The 12,494-nt window shown below is 44.4% G+C and overlaps 1 protein-coding gene across 1 annotated transcript in view; it reads left to right on the top strand.

The window, feature by feature from the left end:
• sema3fb (sema domain, immunoglobulin domain (Ig), short basic domain, secreted, (semaphorin) 3Fb) overlaps positions 1-12,494 on the top strand; it is a 60,182-nt gene that overhangs the window by 20,482 nt on the left and 27,206 nt on the right. The window lies entirely within an intron of this gene.

The raw sequence follows: 12,494 nt of genomic DNA, 5'->3' as shown, positions 1-12,494 counted from the left end.
TTGATGGGGTTGGGGGGCATTGCTTTCGCTTTTGTTTTTGTTGACGTTGTTGTTGTTGGAAGTGTCAGCGCTCTCAGGGATGGGAAAAAAACGAGGGTGGGTGTATTTATGTGTGTGAGTGTGTGTAGGTTTGGTTGCCCCACCCTCTTACCCCCAACCCACACACCACCCATTCATTAAAGTTCATTCTCATTGTGGGGGCTGCAGGAGGGGGGAGGGGGGCTTGAAGGTGGCATGGGAGCTCTTCTCATTAATGAAACTGAAGCTTCCTGTGGAGCGCGGTCAGCTGGATGTGACCACAATGGCTTATGGAAATGGACATTTCATTCATGTTAATTTTATCTCCCATGAGATCAAAGGAAGGTAAAGGCTTGAGGAAACATGACCATTTGGGTGTGTGTGTGTGTGTATGTGTGTGTGTGTGTGTGTGTATGTGTGTGTGTGTGTGTTTGTGTATGTGTGTGTGTGTGTGTGTGTGTGTGTGTGTGTGTGTGTGTGTGTGTGTGTGTGTGTGTGTGTGTGTGTGTGTGTGTGTTTGTATGTGTACCAGGAATGCAGGAATAGATCATGGACCAACACATTTTTACACACTCACGTTGTGGGGACTTTGTCTTTTAAGGTCCATAAGCAGGTCCCCACAACATAAGCATTACTTTTTTAAGGTGAAGTCATGAATTAAAGTTAGGATTAGTGTGTGTGTGTGTGTGTGTTGCAGTGTGTTAGTGTGTACCAGGACTACAAGAATATATCACAGACAGGTCCCCGCAACATACACATTACATTTTAAGGTGAAGGCATGATTTGGAGTCAGGGTAGGAGTACTTATGATAAGTCTGTGTAATGACCCCACAATGCAGGTCAACAAATGTATGTGTGTGTGTGTGTGTGTGTGTGTGTGTGTGTGTGTTACAGTAGTAAACAGGTTTCTCAGGTCTTAAGCTGAACCCTCTTCCCTCGTTCACTCTTCTCTCTCTTTCTGTGTGTGTGTGTGTGTGTGTGTGTGTGTGTGTGTGTGAATAAAGATGCTGGTAGACTGAGTCACACACTCCTGTGTGTTGTTTCAGTGCTGTATAATCAGCACGTCCTCATTTTTGCAAACCCCTACAGTCAATATATGTCCAAAAGTTTGGAGACACATTTTTCAGTAGGGAACGCTGCTGCTTTAAGGTTCACACACCGAGGACGCAGATGATCCACCACATACACACACAGTTCGTATAACCTCCACAGAAATGCAAGAAATTGAAAGGGAGACTCTGGAGCAGCTGCAAATGAGCCTATTGCCATGTGTGGGTCAGAGGGGTATGAAACACTCCAGTACTGGGCTGAGGAGCAGTGGAACTGTGTTCTCTGAAGCGCTGAAGCCCTTTAGGACGAGCCTGAGACTCTGAGTCTTCCTTGTGTAGACCTCCAGCTATGGATATGACATGTTTTAAGGCTGGCTGAATTTTAGGCTTAGAGTTAGGGTTAAGTTTAGGCTTACGGTTGGGGATAGTACTTATGGAAAAATTAATATTATGTGTCCACAAAATGAATGGAAGTACATGTACAAGATACAAAATGGTGTACACACACACACACACACACACACACACACACACACTGGTCAGTCCCTGTGAGTTAGGCTGCACAAATTTTATTAGTCAGACAGTCCTTTTTATTATAATTTAACTCCAGATAGTGTAGGCTAATGAGCAAGTGTGTTTCTGCTCCCCTGAGGACGTTTGTTTTGGAGACCTGAGCTTGTTGTTGTGAGTCCTGGCTGGATGGTAATGGACTGTATAATGGAAGTGTGATTAGTCTGAAGGGGGTGGTGGTGGAGGGGTGGGGGCCATGTTAGGGGCTGTCAGTCTTGCTGGAATTTCTGATCCCGGCTGCGAGACATTAGCGCAGGTTTCCGACTGTACTGAGGGCATGTTAGCAACGTTAGCTAGAACGTACGTTTGGCAGGGTTCGGTATAATGTGTCGCTTTAGCTTAGCAACATGTTGTCTCTACTTCAGAAAAGTCTCAGCGCTTTTCCAGTCTCCTGCTAAACTCCGAGTACGAACACTTTTTAGCTTCTTAGCTTTCTCTAGATGTGGAGTGAAACCTCCATCGTGTTTATAAACATGTTTCACTGTGAATTTTCCTTTATATTAGTGGCACTTTACACTAACAACAACATTAGCTCTGTTACAGTGGAAAGATTGCACTAGGAATCTTGCCCAAGGACTTTTATTGTGAAAGTGTGGAGTTCCTGTCTGAGCTGGGAATCAAACCCCTGGCTCCTCTGTGGAAGGCAGGGGTCACTGTAAAGGCACATTCATATAATGCCCCATAGGATTCAATTAGTATGTTAGTGTGTGACATGTGCTCTTATTGTCACCACACACACACACACACACACATGCAAACACATGCACACAAACTTGTGCGAAATTTTAGCGCACACATTAGGAAGGGTGAGCACACAAACACCTGGAGTGGTACATAGTGTCTCATTCTCACTCTCTCACTCTCTCTCTCTCTCAAATTTCAAATTCAAATTCAAATAGCTTTATTGGCATGAATTGTAAATAACATTAAAGATTGAAATAAGAAGGAAAATAAATATATAACAAATAAATTACATACATTTACATTTAGTACATGTAAGACACACTCTCTCTCTCTCTCTCTCTCTCACTCACTCTCTCTCTCTCTGTCTCACTCTCTCTCACTCTCTCTCTCACTCTCTCTCTCTCACTCTCTCTCTCTCTCTCTCACTCACTCACTCACTCTCTCTCTCTCTCTCTCTCTCTCTCTCTCTCTCAGCTCTTTGCCTGAGGTAGTGGGTTGGCGATCTGTTGCTCTTTGAGGCATGTTCAGATTTTGTTGCGTCTTGTTTGATTGTTGGAGCAATTAAAGCTTTCCCTGTGAATTATTGCAGGAGTTGAATTTTTGCCAATCTCTCTCTCTCTCTCTCTCTCTCTCTCTCTCTCTCTCTCTCTCTCTCTCTCTCTCTCTCTCTCTCTCACTCACTCACTCTTTCTCTCTCTCTCTCTCTCTCTCGCTCTCTCTCTCTCTCTCTCTCTCTCTCTCTCTATCCTGTTATCTGTGATGGAAACTGGAAAGAAAAACACAACAAACCTGCCGTGAAAGTGGATGGCTGGAGTTCAGATCAGTTTAGTGTGTTTCTGAATTTATCTGCACTGTTGAGAGTGTAGTGCGTACAGGGCAGTGTGTGGTTAAGTGTGTTGCAGTGTGTGTGTGTGTGTGTGTGTGTGTATATGTGTGTGTGTGTGAATTGAGACAGAAGCTCTGGGTGGAAGTGGCCAAGATCAACATGTTGAAATCAGTGCTGATCTCATGCCGTAACGTGATAAAACATCAGAGCACTTCCAGCTTCAGCACGCACACAGCACCCAGCTCCACCAGAGCGGCCCAGAGTGGCCCCAGAGCGGCCCAGAGTGGCCCAGAGCAGCCCAGAGTTGGCGCAAATGGCCAGACAGTTCAGACCTCATCAGACCAGACCACACAGTCCAGGAGATTGTCCTGACCAACTGACCAATAGAAACTGTCCAAATCTAAACTGAAAATAAAGCCTCTTTACATTTAGTTACATTCAAAGATAAGGGGCTTTCTCAGGCAAGTTGCAGCGATGTGAACCTTTGAAAAAGTTGAAATCTTGGCCTTCAAACTTTGACTAAATTTTAGATCTTTAGAAAACCATGCAATTATCAAATCCATAAATTATTTTATTCCATTTTTTTTCTGTGGTATTTTCAGACTTTATTCAAATAAACTGAGGAACTATTCACACTTTATTATCATCACATGCTTTATTCAAAGTTATTACAGATGTTTACAATTCATTTTACTTTGAATCCCACTGAGTTTCTGGGAACTCCTGCTTCATTCCAAAACTCTGGAATACTTGGACACTTCGGAAGTGTCGCGAGCCTGGCAGCGGCGGTCTTTATGGCGTATTTCCTTCCAGAGCTGGCGGTTTATTGGCGTGACTGTGATTCTATGAGAGTTTATGAGGGTTGAGGTGTTTAGTTGCTTTACCACGGCCAACAATAACACAGCATATTAATTGCTAACTCTCTGACGCCAGGGTTTTGTTTGTGTTTGGCACTGGGTGGAAAAGCATTAATCTCCTCCGCAGAACAAGGGGGCGCTCTCAATAGCCACTGTTCCGCCCATTTTATGCTTCATTCTCCAAACCTCCCCTCATACAAAAGAGTGTGAGAATGAGGGAGGGGGCTTCTTCGGTTGATCTCCTCAGAGCGTGACCAGGGACTCTGATAGAGAGATCAGCGCAATGGAGGATGAGGAAAACAAAGCTGCAACTCTTCATGTACATTGCGGTCAAATGTGTTGGAGTGTAGACTCAAACATATGCTTTTATTTGTAAATATTGTAATTACATAGTCATTACAATGTAACTATGTAGGAATAGCTTAGCAAAGCACTAAACCTCTAAAACCACTAAAACTCAACTTCTGTTGGTTGATTATCACTTTAATAATCACCAAATAACCTTTGATTGACATTTGTATATATTAACTTTCCACTTTTTATAGTTTTTATAGTTAAATAAAGTGTACTATTATAAAATACATGGTGTAATGTGTCGATTGGTCACTGCCTCTGTTTGTTTGGAGTCCTTTATAAAGTCCCTTTAAATGTAATTTAACACCAATGCAGTGATGGCACCTGTTTTTAGCTGTTTAACATCAAAACATTAATGCAAACTTAATTTAAGTTTGTTCTATATTTATTAAGCCTTATTACATGCTTATACACTCTATTTTAATATTTTAACATTCTCAACACTCTCCAGATTGCGAGCGAGTCATTGTCTTCCTCTCAGACCACTGCTGGTTGGGATCTGTGTGGGAAAACAGCATCCAGTTTCAGACTCCGCTGCCCCACCTCGTCTCACGTGGCCCTGCCCAATGGGCCTGACAGCTCAAGGTCAGAGAGCAAGCGTGAGGTCACAGTTTAGGATATCTGCCCTGTCAGTCAAACAGGATTGGATGTCGTATCTGTCCGTCAAAGCTTAGAGGAATGAGGCCTGACATGTCCAGACGTGTATTTTATGACAGCTGGAGATGATAGCTCAGGTTTGACAGGCATTAACTTATTGATCTGTCGCTCTGAGATCCCACTATGGGTCCATCACCTGGAAAAAAGGGAAAACAGAGACAGAAGACTGGAGGACACTATGTCTGTGTTCCTCAAACATCCACAAACACCGGCAGAGCCGGACAATGGCCTGGACAATGGAGTGGATTGTAGGGAGATTTCTGGATGCATGTTGACGCAGTTACACCATTTGGATCAGAATTATTTGAGAAGAAAGCTGTGGGTTTCATAGTTCTTTAGAAAATGACCTATCACATGGTCTTTTGATAAAAGGACATGACATTGCGCCTATTTTTATAAGTGCTACCTTCATGTTTTTAACTTTGAAACTACAAAACTCTGTTGTTTAACATTTAAACTGTACCAACATTTCTTTAAATATAATGAAGGTCTCAGTGATCCATGTAAAATTGAGTTTGGTTTTGTGTTTGTTGAGTGACTAATCAGAAATTCTTTTTTCATTGACTTCCACTGAAAGTTAAAAAGGTTTTAACCGTCTCCTGTAAAAGTTCTCTTTACAATTGTTTACATTTGACAGACAATATATTAGCCACACCGTATCCAGTTCTAATCACATTACAGATGTGGGCCGCTGTTGTGTTAGGAGTCTTGCCCGGGGTGTATCGTGGTGTGTTTACCCAGGCTGGAGATGCGGGTCTCTTCAGAAGTGACAGGACAGGTTTCTGCTTGATCTGCTGTTTTCTGCTTGTGCTGAAAGTTTGCTGAGGATCTGATGGGTGTCAGATGTGGAGGAGTGGTTTTTGGCAGTGTGGAGTGTGTATGTGCAGGGTGTGTGTGTGTGTATCAGGACTAAGACTCTCTGGTGCCCCCCCCCCCCCACACCCACCGGCTGAGTGGATTAGTGTCAGCCTCTGGCCCACAGCGGAGGAAAGTGTCTGATTCTATTAGAGCAGCTTTCTGGCTCTCGGGAACGTGCCAGGGGATTATGAGAGGAGGCCGAGAGGAAGTGGCCAATCACCCTGGACCTGGACGAGGAAACTGGACGCACACTGGGTTTACTCAAATAACGGCAAATGGCTTTAGTGCATGTTAGCCAGTGTTTTTACACAGTTAAGATGTTTAAGGGTAGTTTGGATTGACAGTAGCCTCTGACCTCAGTTCTGTCCGTCTACCTGCTGCACACGGCCTCGCAGACACCGCTCTGACGGGTTTACGCTACGGCTCTGAATCGGTTTGTGTCACCTGTGGCAAGTACTAATGTGAAATGTGTAAAAATATGGCACTGGGGCAGTGAACACAAACACATACGGAGAGGTGGGCAGTCACCTTGACCCCCAGGGACCAGTCGGGGAAAGGGGCCATGCTTAAGAACACTGTACTTTCCACTGCCCCTCTCCATGTGCTGTTTGAGGGATTTGAACCAAAAATCCTTCAGTCTCAGTCAGCACTGAGGGATTGAGGTATGGGTTGTAGTTTCCTACCCTCCTCCAGAACTTACATAGTGCAGTTTCTGCAGTGTTGAGCTCAGAGGTTTTATTCTCACTATTACAGTTCAGTGATTATGAAGCTGTGATTTTAAGATAAAAATCCACCCGATTTCCACCCCAATGTTGCTTTAATGGCTGGTGATTTCTAGATATCTAGAGATTTAAGGTTTAAATAAACTATATACACCCAAATGCAAAAATACCAAATCTTACCTACAGTGTGTCCCTACAGCTGCGCCCTATTCACTATATAGTGCACTATTTTTGGGTTCCACCATTTTGAGTGTCCGAAAAACCTAGTGCAAAATTTTCAGTGTACTCAAACAATCCCAGAATGCACCACAGAAGTTAGTGTACAACCTATGTATACTAGCTGACATTAGTGGATAGCAGATACCCACAATGCACTGTGTTGTTTGGCAAAACCTGCATTGGTGTCCGAAATCATTCACTACCCTCCTGAATTCAGTTCACTATAATAGTGCACTGTATAATGGGTAATATGGAGAATAGTGAATAGGGAGCCATTTTAGACACAGCTCTAGTGTTTCGTTAAAAATATTCCTTGGAACTTCAAAGGGTGCCACAGATCAAAGGAAGGTGTATTATATTTGGTTCCATGTAAAATCCTTTTGAAAATGGTTCTCTACAGTAACAAAACTGGTTTTTCTACAGTTCTAAGCTTGACATCATAACATTAACAGATGAGGCATGGAACAATTTTCAAAATGGTGCACCATAGAACCATATACAGTTCCATGAGTCGAAAAATCTTTTAAGCATGTAAATGTCTTTACTGAAGAACTCCCATAGAACCATTGTTTTTAAAAGTGTAGTTTGGTTGGACAACAATAATGCAGTCATGAATTATAGCTGTGTAATTGTACATAAACCCTAGTGTCTTTGAGGGTTGCTAAACATGAGTGAGTATGTGAGTGAGTTACATTCCAATTCTATCAACACAGAATTAGACCCTATTTTTCTCAGGTTCTAGATACTTCTTGAGAAATAGAGACTTGGAAATCTCCCCTGAGGATTACAGCACTCCAAAGTCTATATAGACCCTATAGCATAACCTTATAGAACAGGACCTATAAGGAACCCCAGGTACGTGCCCCTGACTCATACCCCCTGCTTTATCTGAGCTACAGCAGGAGTTTTCTGTGCCCTTAGAGGGGAGAAATATTAGGGCGCAAAGCAAAGCCAAGCTCCGTTACCTCCCAGGTTCACTCCCTTCTGACTGAACGCACTCCCAAGAGCACTTAGAGTTCAGCCTTCGCGCTTTCGCACAGATTAGGTGAGAGCCGCGGAGCTTCATCCATCTTCTGAAAACATCTGTCCAGATTAGAAAGGCCTCATAACTCCAGGGCTTTTATTTTTCACCTCGGGTTAAGCGCTGGCATGCGGTTACAGCCCCCGCCAACAGCTCCATCTTCTAAATCCCCAGCAAACTGTCCAAACCGCAGCGGCTGGATCTGTGACCTCATACCGAAGCCCTTGACACCAGCATATGCTCGCACTGGCACTGAATTAACCCTTAGAAGGCTGGATATATTATCGCTGCTGTGATCTACTACTTATACTAATATATAATGGGTTCAGGTTGGTCTCTTAAGGGTTAAAAGGCTCTAAACTTTGGCAGTGAACGGGCAGGTTTCTAACACAACCACTGTTAGCTGCCCTCAATCAGAGCAGCTAACTCTAGAGTCTTCCTGAGGTTACAAAGTGTAGTTTCTGTAGTGCTGAGCCTGGAAAGAATTTTTATGGGTGGCCAAAAAAACTGTGTAAAATAAAAATAGAATAAGGTACAGTTATGTTCCTAACTAAAGGTACTGACTACCCTTGAGGGTACCACCACAGTGACATTATTTTTTGTGACAGTGTAGGGTCTAAAGCGAGGGAATGATCTCCATCGTGTCCCTGGCGTGAGTGCTTTTGTATAAAGAGGATTACACTGCTCTCGGATGATTGATAAAAGCCTCTGGGAATTCTGATTTGACAGTTTCATGAACTCATTCACCCTAATGGAGCGTGTTTATCGATGCACGGACTGTGGACTTTTATTTATCAGCATTAAAAGGCTTTAGGGAGAGTCCGGAATTGCGTTGTCTTCATCCGAGCTCCGGAATCGAGGACATTACAGCTTTTATCCATCATTTTCTCATAGAAAGTCAATGCAGCGTTGCCAAAAAGCCCCCTGTTGCCAATAGAACTGCCCTCCAACACTGCCCAGGGAGCATTACACCACCGTTAATGTGTCAGAGATCAATTTGGCCTCCTCTGGGGTGTCCATTTGTGTCTGCTTGTGTTTGGCAGTGAGCAGCGAGGTGTCAGATGAGAGCTGGGGGTTGTGTCCTAGTTTCTGGAGCCTTCCTCAACACTGGAGCCTCGTTATCAGCCGCAGACAGTGTGTATTAAGGGGTGTGTTTGTGGGTTTGATCCGTTTCTGACCTCGCTCATGGCTCCTGGGCGCTGCGGTGATAGCCTCTGGCCTCAATAACAATGGGACGCTGTCGTAGCAGAGCAGCTTCAGAGAGAGTGTAAAGGCCAGTGAAAGCACAAGCACTGGAGCCGGAGCCTGTTACAGCAGCGGTCAGTCTTTACAAAGGCCAGGTCTCGGGGGTGTGACAATCACGTCTGGACTCAGTTATCACCATTTCTGCCACAGCTTTGGATCACACACACCACTCCAGCTTGTTTCTGAGACACCGAACGGAGCCCCAGCACTCAAGACAACACAGCTCCACTGCTCCACAGCCCAATACTCCTCTGGTGGACTGTTAGGAAATCTGAAACCCACCGCTCTGCCCTGAACAGTGATGTTTTTCTTGCGGTGAGAGTGACTGCTGTGTATTTGAGACTGTAGCCCTGGTGTGAACATATTACTCGAGCACTCATCACCTCAGACATGGACCTGGAGCTAAGCTATAAGCTAATACCGACCAGCTATTAATCATTATTACTAATGACCCACTTAATACAGTCACCTAACAGCGGCTGATCAATTGCTGAGCTGTGTTTATGGGACGAAAGCTGAGAGCTAATGGAGGTTTGGCGCGGTCAGTCCAGGCTTTAGGGCAGTTACAGGCTTTCTGCCATTGATCTGCTGGACATTTTGTTTTGTAGAGACTAACCGCTCCTGAAAACTGTTGTAAACCTGAGGCTAATTCTTCCGACCAGTGGTAACGTAAGACGGTAAACGAGAGTGAAAAATACTGGTTTCCCCTTTGTAGGAGTCACCTGGATTTCTCTCTTTGCTACACAAACCCAACACTGACAAACTGCCCTCTTCAAAAGCCCACTCAGAGTTTAAACACATGCTAGGACGTTAAAGCTGTTCTTCTAGCCGTTTCTCGAGATACTTCAGCAAATGCTCAGGACTGTCTTGTAAAATACCATATGGAGGTGTGAAGGTAAAACAAAGACCCATTTTGTTTTTATTATTATTATTATTAGCCTTTTTTTCTGATCAGAGTCTAAGATTTCACCCTTTTTTTTCAACTTTATGTTTCATACACACACACACACACACACGCTAATCTGAGCATACAACAACACAAAGCTAATGTGTGTAAACCGTTCACTAAGTTTATTAAGAGGTGATTCATTCGTTTAAATTGTATTCATTGAATAAAGACGTGTGGTTGAAGGTGATTCAGTTGAATGAACTTGACTCAGCTAAAGAGAGTGAGTTTAGTGGAGTAAAAGTTGACTGAACTGTACAAACGATGATTCATTTCTGTGAAAATTAAACAGTGGAATGAAGCTGAGTTATTTGTTTGATTCAAAAATATAAAGTTGACTCAGCTGTAAAAAGTTGATTCCCTTATATACAGCTGATTTGATTCTGCAAAGATGATTCTATTATATGAAGTGGTTTCAATAGGCAAAAACAAAGCAGTGATACAATTACGTTGTCTGAAAGACATTTAGATGTATACATTTGATTCAGCTGTATGAAGATGATTCAATGGCCCAAAAAGGATCAAGTAATATAAACATGATTTAATTGCACGAAGATGATTCAGTCATAATGTAGTTGAGTTTCATGAATTTGATTCAGTGATCTGAATCTGATTCAGTTGTCTAAATATTATATATGACAATTTGAATCAGGTGTCTGAAACAGATTCATTTGAATCTAATCGATTCAGTGGTCTAAACAATTCTATTCTTCATTTCTATGAAGAAAATTCAGTCATCTGTATTTGATTCAGTGGTACAGACTCAGTGGGCTATAGCAGAGTGCGTTCCTATGATTCTTTCCATGCTGTAGGTCGAAAGCCGTGGATGCTGACATCTCAGAGAGTTGTCTGGTCATTTGTTCTTCGTTCGTCTTCCACCGTCTTGTCCTCATCCTTAGGTGGCCTCTCGTCTCTGAGATTACAGACCACAAACAGGGAGAGGCTAAATCTGCTCTGTGGAACTCGCTGACCCTCTTATCCTGTCTGCCTTATCACATCCCTCTGTTCTGATCTCTCTTTCCCTCCTGTTTCTCCTTCCCATTCTTTCTCTTTGAGCAGTGGACTCTGTTCTAGTCCTTTATGGTTTCTAGGATTAGTTTGGGTTGCCAGTGATTACCCAAGGGAACACCGTTCCACTGTTCAACAGTCCTGGGGGATTTAATAGTTTGGCTCATGTGCAGCTGCTCTACAGCTTTAATGATGATTGCGGATATCCCTTTAGGACAGGTCCGGGTCTTGGTCTTCTTTCCCATGGGAGCGTGTGGTGCTTATCAGGGGGGTGGGGGGTGCTGCTGAGGGGTTGTGGTGGGCATGCAATGATGAACAAAGCGGTGGCTCTGTTTGTTAGCGACTAATCGCTTTCCTCACACACGAGCGCGTCCTCAAAGAGACTCGGAAAACGGTGGACGACCTTGTTGACACAAGCGTGGGAAAAAAATAAATAAACAAATAAATGGGCCGTCAACCCGAAACCTCCCGTCTTTCCTGCCCCAGCTCTGGGAACTGGGTCGGCGAGGTTCCGAACGGGAACATACCCCGACTGCTGCTCACGGACCCCACCAGGAAAGAGGGGTTTCTCTGTTTCCTCTGTTTCTGTGGGAATTTTCTCGGCCCAAATCGAGAACTCCACACGAACAAAGACCCTCAAAGCCCACCGCCCACAGCGGCCGCCTACAGGGCATGAGCAGAAACAGCGACTCTGCACTTTGGAGGCCCGCGTCCAGTGGATGGAGAGATTTCACGCACAATTGCCGCTGTCACAAGGACTGAATTCCCTCCAGCGGACGGCAGGAAGCGGACGACCAATCTCTCGCCCACTTCGGCCGGGTCGTGACCCCCAAAGATAACCCAGCATTCCTCAGACCTCGCTGGGAAAAGGACGCCGGACCCCCCCCCCCCCCACCCACCCCCCCGCCCCTTTTTTTAAGGCCACTTCAGGTCACCGTCCCAGGTTTTTAAGGCTTTGTGTCCAACTGCATACACAGGACTAATCACCACAGCAGTCCCTGGCCTCACTGGTCCTCTCCGTGCTCACTGTCGCCACACCTCCACAGCGCTTTTACAGAGGCTTGGAGTCAACGGATATGTCCGGAGACTCCGGGTAAGAAAAATGCAGAGGCACAGTGTCCATACGACTCCTGACTGTCCACCCATGCGCTGTGGGACAGGATATGAAGCTTTTTTTGGACTGAAAACTGCTGAGTGTCCACCTCCGCTGCTGTCCCCAGTAAAACCTGCGCCCAGTTTTATCCTCCACACCACACACACTTCTTTCTAACTCAGCTACTGCACCTCTCCCACTCTCTTCCTTCCTCTCTCTCTCTTTCTCTCTCTCTCTGCAGTGTATTGTGTGGATGTTAACAGTGATGTATTGTTCTCTTCCTCACAAACAATGCTGCCAATTGCTTCCTGGGTAGATGAGGTTTTTCCGTGTGTTTCCGACTCATATGCGGACACATCCTCCCACA

Source organism: Hoplias malabaricus, chromosome 5 (genome assembly GCF_029633855.1).
Source record: "Hoplias malabaricus isolate fHopMal1 chromosome 5, fHopMal1.hap1, whole genome shotgun sequence".
Classification (NCBI taxonomy): Eukaryota; Metazoa; Chordata; class Actinopteri; order Characiformes; family Erythrinidae; genus Hoplias; species Hoplias malabaricus.
This window is presented reverse-complemented; position numbering and strand designations above follow the sequence as displayed.